Source organism: Saccopteryx leptura, chromosome 2 (assembly GCF_036850995.1).
Source record: "Saccopteryx leptura isolate mSacLep1 chromosome 2, mSacLep1_pri_phased_curated, whole genome shotgun sequence".
NCBI classification, from domain to species: Eukaryota; Metazoa; Chordata; class Mammalia; order Chiroptera; family Emballonuridae; genus Saccopteryx; species Saccopteryx leptura.
The window spans coordinates 192,538,512-192,549,578 of NC_089504.1; positions in this window are offsets into that span (position 1 = coordinate 192,538,512).

Consider the following 11,067-nt stretch of genomic DNA (forward strand, 5'->3'; position numbering starts at 1 on the left):
GTCTCCTTTTCTCAAACAGTATCTAGGCTCCTTTCTCAGCCAAATACAGTCTGTTCGCCTCTTGCAGGCTCTAGGGCTCTAGGCTGGGTTCCACAACCCACAACTTGCCAGGCACTCCTCCCTACCGTGAGAGTCCCTCCAGGCCGCCGCTTGCTCCTGGGAGCAAGGCAGCCCTTTCCGCATCTCCACTTTTCTTACCAGTCTCAGTGTGGGTTCTTTGGTGGTCCTTGGCTGTAGAATCCTCTTAGTTTAGTTCAAAGTTGGTCTTTCAAGATGACTGTTCTCAAAATTAAGTTGTAATCACTTTGATTCTGGGATGTGGGAGTTAAAACGTCCGCCTACTCTGTAGCCATCTTGTCTTTCAGCATTTTACATTTTATGAATTGTTTTCACATACATTTTTCTTCCTCCAGGTCAGGGTCTAAATTCAGTGCTGACAAGGCTTCTGACCTGTGCGGCAGTCTCTGGTTTCCAGCATGTTTGTAATTCCCGGGATGACAGGGTATTTTACTGGGTCCACAGTGATTCTGTCCTCAAAATGGAGTAGAATTCATCAAAGAGAGGCAGAGAATAAGAAAAACAACTTCATGGCTTTATACAGAGGGGTCTTATTAAATTGACAGTTATGAATGCTCAACATCTCACCTTGTTCTCATAACACCATATATGACTAATTTTCTTTACTTTTCAAATGTAAATATGTAAGTCCTCAAGGCTAGTATGTGCTAATGTGAAGATAACAAAGTCAGCCCTTTCTGATACATTGTGGTAGAAAAAACACAAAACATATTCAGAAGGGTAGACCCCAAAATCCAGTTTCTTTGCTGTCTGGCCCCCTCTCCATTTCTTTGGACCACCAGCTCCTTATTCTACAACAGGGGACTTTAGTTTTAATGGCCTCTTTTGATGTCTATGAATCCAAAAGGGTCAGTTAAAGCATGAGTTCTGGATAAGGTTTTCAAGGGTCAAGTTCAATGGTAGCTTAATAATAGTTGGAGAAAGCATTTTGTCCTGTTATTAAAGTGAGATTGTCTCCAATAATATTTTAAACCTAATTACCATTTCCACAGGTCTCTGACTTAAAGAACCACCGTCTGGCCAAAAGACACCAGATGAATGACGATGCAGATTACCACTAGTATTTAATCTCATGTGTCGGTCCCCAGGCTCCTAGATCTGCAACTGTGAACTGTATGTTTTCAACACCATCCCCCCAAGATAGTGTGATCCTTGCTGTTCTTCCAGGACCCTGGTGAAAGTCTGGCTCTCTCCCAGGGACAATAACACATTCTGTCCAGATTTGTCTCTGCCTTTAAGAAAAAAAAATACCTGAGCCCCTAATGAGTATGAGAACTATCCTATTAACAAAGGCTAGAAGAATATTTGAGGGCTGTTACATGGTCTACAAGAAAAGCTCAAACTCCCTATCAACTTCAGATGGACACTTCTGCATACCTCCAGAGAACCCAAACTTTACAGCAATGACAGCAAGTTTGCAGCTGAACTACAGTCTCTTGCTCAGGCAGAGCTTGTCAGATATTCTTTGGCCTTTATATTCCTCTACATCATTCTCTCAGCTTTATAATCATTTAGAATCCTAGGTAATACTTGTGTCACACCATTAGATTAATGGACACACTAATCTACTTCATTTTCTTATATTCTAAGCAAGTGCTGTCCTCCAAACAGTTGAGAAACAAATATAGCACCCAGTTATGTGTTTAAATTGGTTTTTCCTTTATATGGTTTTAAAATATGTCTCCAACTATTAAAATTTTACTATGTGCATTGAATTTTGTAGCATTATGACATTATGGCTTGCCTGTATCTTTATCATAAGAATGAAGACTAAAATTAAATCGATTTTCATGAGGGTATTGTTATATGAAGTGCAACTTCTTGCTGAGAGGCCAAGGGATATGTAAGAAACTAAGTTTTTCTTTTTAACGTATCAGTACTTACCACTTGTTATGGAAGAGGCCCCTGTGTATCTAAAGAGAGAAAGCCCTCAACAATAACCAAGGAGAGAGACCGTGGGACACTGCAAGCATAAAACATTTTACACAGCTGCCTTGCTGACCTGAGGAAGCCACAGGTCACTATCACTTTTGCTACATCTACTTTCAGGGAAACAATATGACAGGCTGACCAATCCCCTGCCTCTCAATCAGCTGACCTGCTAAGTAGCAAATGCTAATCTCATGAAACCTAAAGCATCTTTTCTCCATACATGCATCACATGTTACATAGCTATGTGTGCTGTGGCTGTAACACAAATGATGAGAATGAGAAGCAAGTGACTAGAGCTGGGAAATGTTATTAACATACAATTTAGATAATGAACATTTATTTTTAATAAAATAAAATTTAGGAAAAACCAGCCAACTCTAACTCTCATCTGAAAAATTTGACCTGTGCACCTGTTGCAATCTTATCCCTTCCATTCCAACACTGATAAAAATTAAACATGCCAATTTCAAGGCAATTTAAAAAAAACATTTTTACAACTCTATTGAGATATAATTTATATACCATAAAATTCACCTGTTTAGAGTGCATAATTCAATAAGTTTTATCACAATCTAATTTTAAAACATTTCCACCATCCCAAAAGGAAACCTCATTTCCTATTCTTCCTTCACCCCAAGCCCTAGTAAACTACTAATCTAGTTTCTATCTCTGTAAATTTGCCTATTCTGAACATTTCATTTAAATATAATCAAACCATCTGTGGCCTTTTGTGCCTGGCTTCTTTCAGATAGCATAGTTTTTGGAGGTTTATCCATGTTGTAGTATGTATTTGACCTCATTTTTAAAATATTATTAAAACAGAATTTATATAACATAAAATGTACCCACTTAAAAGTACAGCTCAATGGGTTTTCAGTATACTTACAGAGTTGTGTAACCATTACCACAAACTATTTTTAGGACATTTCATCACCCAAAAAAGAAACCCATACTCATTGGCAGCCACTAACATTCTTCCCACTACCACCCCTAGCCCTGGACAACCACTAATCTACTTTTCTGCTGCTAAACATTTCCCTACTTTAAACATTTATAAATGGAATCATACTATATGTGATCATTTTTACTGCCTTCCTTCAGTTAGTATAATCTTCTCAAGATTCATCCAAGTTTTAGTATGTATCAGTACTTTATTCCTTTTTATTGCCAAATAATATTCCATTGTACAGACATACCACATTTATTTATCCATTCATCACGTGATGGACATTTGGCTTATTTCTAATCTTCAGTATGAGTAGTGCTACTACCAGTATTCTTATACAAGTCATTCTGTGGACATATTTTTTTTTTTTAATTTTTTTTTTTTTTGTATTTTTCTGAAGCTGGAAACGGGGAGAGACAGTCAGACAGACTCCCGCATGCGCCCGACCAGGATCCACCCGGCACGCCCACCAGGGGCGAGGCTCTGCCCACCAGGAGGCGATGATCTGCCCCTCCGGGGGGTCGCTCTGCTGTGACCAGAGCCACTCTAGCGCCTGGGGCAGAGGCCAAGGAGCCATCCCCAGCGCCTGGGCCATCCTTGTTCCAATGGAGCCTTGGCTGCGGGAGGGGAAGAGAGAGACAGAGAGGAAGGAGGGGGGTGGAGAAGCAAATGGGCGCTTCTCCTATGTGCCCTGGCCGGGAATCGAACCCGGGTCCCCTGCATGCCAGACCGACGCTCTACCACTGAGCCAACCGGTCAGGGCCTGGACATATGTTTTTATTGTCTGGGAAGATACCTAAAAGTAGAATTGCTAAGTCTTAAAGTAACTATATGCTTAGCATTTTGAGAAAGTGCCAAACTCTTTTCTAAAATGGTTGCAGACCTGTGGTGGTGCAGTGGATAAAAGCGTCGACCTGGAAATGCTGAGGTCGCCGGTTCGAAACCCTGGGCTTGCCTGGTCAAGGCACATGTGTGAGTTGATGCTTCCAGCTCCTCCCCCCTGTCTCTCTCTCCTCACTGTCTCTCTCTCTCTCTCCTCTCTAAAATGAATAAATAAAAATAAAATAAAATAAAAATTTAAAAAAATAATAAATAAAATAAATAAAATGGTTGCACCATTTACCATTCCCATTAGCAAGGTATGATAGTTCCAATCCCGCCACATTCTTGCCACTGGTTGTTATCATCAGTCCTTTTGTAACATAGATATTCCAGTGGTGGAAAATGGTAGTTCACTGTAGTCTTAATTTGCATGTTGCTAATAACTAATGACTCAAAGAAAGCTATATGTTTTCTTCTAGATATTTTCAAATTTTAACTCTTACATGTATATTTATGATCCATTTTGAGTTGATTTTTATATATAATATAAGGTAAGGTCTACATTCATGTTATTATTTTTTAATTATAAATAACCAACTATTATTGCACATTTATTGAAAAAACTATAATTTCTCTTTACATTATCATAAGACCCTTGTCAAAAAATCAATTGACCATAAATGGTAAATGTAAAGGTTTTTATTCCATTGGTCTACAGGTTTATGCTTATGTCGCCCTGTTCTATCTTTATTATTGTAGTTTTGTAGGAATTTTTGAAATGAGGAAATTAAGTCCTCCAACTTAGTTTTTCTTTTTTAAGAATGTTTTAAAATTTCTGTGTTTTTTCATTTCCATATAAACTTTAGGATCAGGAAAATGTCCATCTTGATACATCTTCTCATTAATTAACCAGCTTTCTTTTTTTGTAGCACTGCCCTCCCACTGCCAACTCAAAGTACGTGACTAGCAGTATAAACCTTCATTCATTCCTTAAACATATGATAGTCTCTCTTATCTTGAGATCTTTTCTCACATCCATACCACACTCCCTGTGGCAGGCGCTTTCTCCATTATGCTCTATCACTAGGTTCACTTCTTTTCCTTCATATCTTAGCTTAGTTTCCACTTTCTCTGAGACTCAAATTCTGACCCCCATAGTCCACCTTACTTACCTGCCTTTGTACTTACATGGTACTTTAGTTTACTTGACAAAAAAGGAGTTGGTCAAGACTTCAAATTGGTTGAAATGCCTTGGTTAAAGTGACACCACTGGTCCCTATTTTAGGCAGTATTAGAAATTTTGGCAGTTTTACAACTGTTTATACGTCTTTAAACATTTTTTATAACTTTTCATAACATTTTCAGGATTTTTTTTGGTGTTTTTACCAGACTATCCTACCTGCTCATATTGTTAATACTGGTTGTTATCAGCTGAATAATGGCCCTCTGGAGATGTACATGTCTTAATCCCCAGAACCCAGAAATTTATTATATGGCAAAAGGAGGAGCTACTATGGAGGAGATACTATGTCAGAGAAGGCAGTGTTACAGCAGCAGAGACTGGAGTGCTGGCAGCCTCTAGATGCTGGAGACTGCAAGAAAATAGATTTTACCCTCAGAGCCTCCAGGGGAACCAGCCATGCAGACATCTTGATTTTAGCCCAATAAACTGATTTCAGATTTCTGATCCCCAGAACTGCAAGAGAACAAAGTTGCACTGTTTTAAGCTACTAAATATGAGTAATATGTTATGGAAGCAATAGGTAATGCAATAGTAATGAGTTGGAAAATATCCTAATATCTAACAAAAGGGACTAGTTGAAAACAACCTAAATGTCCATGGATGGTTATATAACTTCTGATGATTTTTTTAAAAAATAGCTGTGGTTTGATCATTTTTTTAAATGTATTAAAAGTGATCTGGAGGGCAGCAAGATGGCAATGGAGTAGGCGGACATACCTACTTGCACCTCCCAGAACCAAAGTGGATTACAACTTAATTTTAAGAACAATCATCTGAAAAAAACATCTTTGGACTAAACTAAGAGAACTCTTTAACCAAGGATCACTAGAGAAACCACAGAGACTAGTAAGAAAAACAAAAATGCCCAGCTCCAGGGAGCAAACAGCAGTCTGGAGGGACATGCACAGTGGGAAGTGAGTTTTGTGAAGAGGAGAGGGTCCTGCACCCCAGGACCAAAACCCCAGCCTGCAGCCCCAGAGCCCAGAAGAGGCATACAAACAGTATTTAGCTGTGAAACAAGCCAGGATATTGTATGTGAGAAAGAGACAGATTTCTCAGACCCAGGATTCTTCTAAAAGGGGCAGCGCAGAAAACCTCTATCACAAACACTCACCCAGGGCTCCAGGGGATGGGGAGAGAGGAGAGGACTGGAGTAGCAGGAAGAGAATATAATCTAGGAGGCACATGGAGAAACACTTTGAGGGACAGCAACCCTAACCCAAGGGCTGAGTCACTACCCAAATCTAAAGTGAATATTTTTCCTGGAACCAGCAATACCAGCAAAGGGAAGCAGGTTTCCAGCCAAACAGAAGCTCTCCTGATGCACTCAGAGCACAGTTGCTAAGAAGCAGGGAGCCATCAGAAATACAATATTGAATGCTAAGGTCTGAGCTGCATTGCCACCCCACACTGCTAAGTGCTAGCCAGAGGGCTGGAGGTGGCAGGATGTGAAAGCACAGCCCCATTAGCAGGGGCAGAAGCCAGGGACTGGCCGCAGCAGCAGCCCAGGCACAAGCACAGTCCTGCCCACAGGGGCTGAAACCAGGGCCAGCCTCAACTGAGGCCCAGCACAAGTGCAGTCCCGCCCAGTGGGGACGAAGGCTGAGGGTGAATGTGGCTGTGGAAGGGGCACACAAAAGAATCTGCGAACCAGGCAAGGGAGAGCAGTTCTGTTTGCAGTCCCACCTGCAGGGGCAGGGCAAAGGCAGGGCCAGCCAGGGCTTGCAGCTCAGGCAAGCAAACACAGTCCAAAATGCGAAGGCAAGGCAAAAACTACAGTGAGCGCCACAGGGGGCTGGCACTCACAATGCCCATACCCAAACACCTGAGGCAGTGACAGAGGAGGTGGTGGGCCTGCACACAGACCACACCTAGGGAACACAAAGGCCACACCCATGAGACTCCTGTGGCCACACCCTTCTTATACACAGGCAAAATGGGAAGGCAGAGAAATGCAACCCAAATGAATCAAAAGAAATCCTCAGAAAAGGACTTGAATGAGTCAGAAATGACCAAATTACCAGATGCAGAGTTTAAAATAATGATTGTCAGGATGTTCAAAGATCTTAGAACAACAATGGATGGACATAACCAGCACCTAAACAAAGTGATAGAAAGTATAAAAAAAAAAATAGAAATAATGAAAAAGAATCAGTCAGAAATGACAAATACATTATCAGGAATGAAGACCACATTGAGAGGAATTAAAAGCAGGATGGATGAAGATGAGGATCAAATCAGCAAGTTAGAGGACAAATAAATGAAAGCATGGAAGCAGAGCAACAAAAAGAAAAAAGGCTCATAAAGTCTAAGAAAACTTTAAGAGAGCTCTGTGACTACATGAAGAGAAATAACATCTGCATCATAGGGGTTCCTGAAGGAGAAGAGAATGAACAAGGGATAGAGAATCTGATTGAAGAAATCATAAATAAAAACTTCCCTAAATTGATGAAGAAAAAAGTCATACAAGTTCAAGAAGCACAGAGAGTGCCATTAAGAATGAAACCAAAAAGGCCAACACCAAGACACATCATAATTAAAATACAAAAATTAAGAGATAGAGAAAATATACTAAACTCTGTAAGAGAAAAGCAGTCTATCACCTACAGAGGAGCCCCCATAAGGATGGCATAAGAATTCTCAACAGAAACATTAGAGTCCAGAAAGAAATGGCAAGAAATATTCAAAGTAACGCAAAACAAGAGCCTATAACCAAGACTTCTCTATCCACCAAGGCTATCATTTAAAATTGAAAGAGAAATAAAAAACTTCCCAGACAAAAAAAAAACTCAAGTAATTCATTACAACCAAACCATGCTAGAAAAAATGTTAAGGGGCTTGCTGTAAACATAACAAAGGGGGGGGGGGAATCTAGTAAAAGAGGAATGTAGATTTAAAGAATAAAATGGCAATAAACAACTATATATCAATAATAACTTTAAATGTAAAAGGATTAAATGATCCCATCAAAAGACATAGGGTAGTTGTGTGGATAAGAAAACAGAACCCGTATATATGCTGTCTACAAGAGACCCACCTCAAAACAAAAGATATACATAGACAGAAAGTAAAGGGATGGAAAAAAGTATTTTATGCAAATGGGAATGAAAAAAAAGCTGGGGGAGCAATACTTATATCAGACAAAATAGATTTTAAAACAAAGGCTTTAGTAAGGGATAAAGAAAGTCACTATATAATGACAAACGGAACAATCCAACAGGAAGATATAATCATTATAAATATCTATCCACCTAATATAAGAGCACCTAAATACATAAAGCAGATTTTGATGGACATAAAGGACAAGATCAACAGCAATACTATAACAGTAGGGGATTTCAATACCCCAATAACATCACTGGATAGATCCTCAAGAAAAAAAATTAACAAAGAAACAAGAGACTTAAAGGACACACTAGATCAACTGGATTTAATAGATATCTTCACAACATTTCACCCTAAAGCAGCAGAATATACATTCCTTCAAGAGCTCATGGAACACTCTCTAGGATAGACCACATGTTAGGACACAAAACAACTCTCAAGAAATTTATGATGATTGAAATCATATCAAGCATCTTCTCTGAAACTAGAAATTAGCTACAATAGAAAAACTGAAAAACACTCAAACACTTGGACACTAAATAGCATGTTATCAAATAACAAATAGCTTAACAATGAGATCAAGGAAGACATCAAAAATTTTCTTGAAACAAATGAAAATGAACATAAAACAACTCAAAATTTATGAGACACAGCAAAAGCAGTCCTGAGAGGGAAGTTCATAGCACTAGAAGCATACCTTAAGAAGCTATAAAAAACTTAAATAAACAACTTAACACTGCATCTAAAAGAACTAGAAGAAGAACAGCAAATAAAACCTAGAAGAAGTAGAAGGAAGGAAATAATAAAGATCAGAGAGGAAATAAATGACATAGAGGCTAAAAAAAAATACAGAGGGTCAATGAAATCAAGAGCTGGTTCTTTGAAAAGGGAAACAAAATTGATGAACCTTTAACCAGACTTACCAAGAAAAAAAGAGAGAGGACTCAAATAAATAAAATTCAAAATGAGAGAGGAAAAGTAACAACTGACACAGCAGAAATACAAAGGATTGTAAGATAATACTATAAAGAACTGTATGCCATAAAAATAGACAACCTGGGTGAAATGGACAAATACCTTGAAACATATAATCTTTCAAAAATCAATGCAGAAAAATAAGAAAACCTAAACAAACCAATTTCTTCAAATAAGATTGAAACAGTTATCAAAAATCTCCCAGCAAACAAAAGTCCTGGGCTAGAGGGCTTCACACGGGTATTTTACTAAACATTCAAAGAAGAACTAATTCCTATCCTGCTCAAGCTATTTCAAAAAATTTAAGAGGAGGGAAGACTTCCAAACTCCTTTTATGAGGTAAGCATAATGCTGATTCTAAAACCAGGCAAAGACACTTCAAAAAAAAAAAAACTAGGCCCGGGCCAGTTGGCTCAGCAGTAGAGCGTCGGCCTGGCGTGCGGGGGACCCGGGTTCGAGTCCTGGCCAGGGCACATAGGAGAAGTGCCCATTTGCTTCTCCATCCCCCCCTCCTTCCTCTCTGTCTCTCTCTTCCCCTCCCACAGCCAAGGCTCCATTGGAGCAAAAGATGGCCCGGGCGCTGTGGATGGCTCCTTGGCCTCTGCCCCAGGCGCTAGAGTGGCTCTGGTCGCGGCAGAGCGACGCCCTGGAGGGGCAGAGCATCGCCCCCTGGTGGGCAGAGCGTCGCCCCTGGTGGGCGTGCCGGGTGGATCCCAGTCGGGCGCATGCGGGAGTCTGTCTGACTGTCTCTCCCCGTTTCCAGCTTCAGAAGAAAAGAAATAAAAAGAAAAAAAAAAACCAAAAAACTATAGAGTAATATCCCTGATGAACTTAGATGCTAAAATTCTCAACAAAATATTAGAAACCGGATTCAGCAATACATGAAAAAAATTATACATCATGATCAGTTGGGATTTATTCTAGGAAGACAAGGCTGGTACAATATCCGCAAATCAATCTATGTGATTCAACACATAAACAAAAGAAAGGATAAAAATCACATGATAATATCAATAGATGCAGAAAAAGCATTTGATAAAATGCACACCCATTTATAGTCAAAACTCTCAGCAAAGTGGGAATACAGGGATCATACCTGAACATAATAAAGACCATCTATGACAAAACTACAGCCAACATCATAATCAATAGGCAAAAATTAAAAGAAATCCCCTTAAGGTCAAGAACAAGGCAGGCGTGTCCCCTTTCACCACTCTTATTCAGCATAGTTCTGGAAGTCCTAGCCACAGCAATCAGACAAGAAGAAGAAATAAAAGGCATCCAAATTGGAAAAGAAGAAGTAAAACTATCATTACTTGATGATATGATACTGTACATTGAAAACCCTAAAGTCTCAGTCAAAAAACTACTGGACCTGATAAATGATTTCAGCAAGGCGGCAGGATATAAAATCAATATTCAGAAATCACAGGCATTTTTATACACCAACAATGAACTGTCTGAAAGAGAAATAAGAAAACAATCCCCTTCACTATTGCAACAAAAAAAAAATAAAGTACCTAGGAGTAAATTTAACCAAAGAGGTTAAGGACTTGTACTCGGAAAATTGTAAAACTTGCTAAAGGAAATCAAGAAGATACAAACAAGTGGAAGCGTATACAGTGTTCATGGATAGGAAGAATAAACATAATTAAAATGCCTATATTATGCAAAGCAATCTATAAATTCAATGTAGTTCCTTTTAAAATACCAATGACATATTTCATAAATATAGAACAAATATTCCAAAAATTTATATGGAACCAAAAAAGAACACGAATATCTTCAGCAATCCTGAGAAAGAAGAATAAAGTGGAAGGTATCACACTTCCTAACATCAAGTTATACTACAAGGCCTTTGTACTCAAAATAGCTTGGTACTGGCATAAGAACAGGTATACAGATCAATGGAACAGAACAGAGAACCCAGAAATAAACCCACACCTATATGGACAATTGATATTTG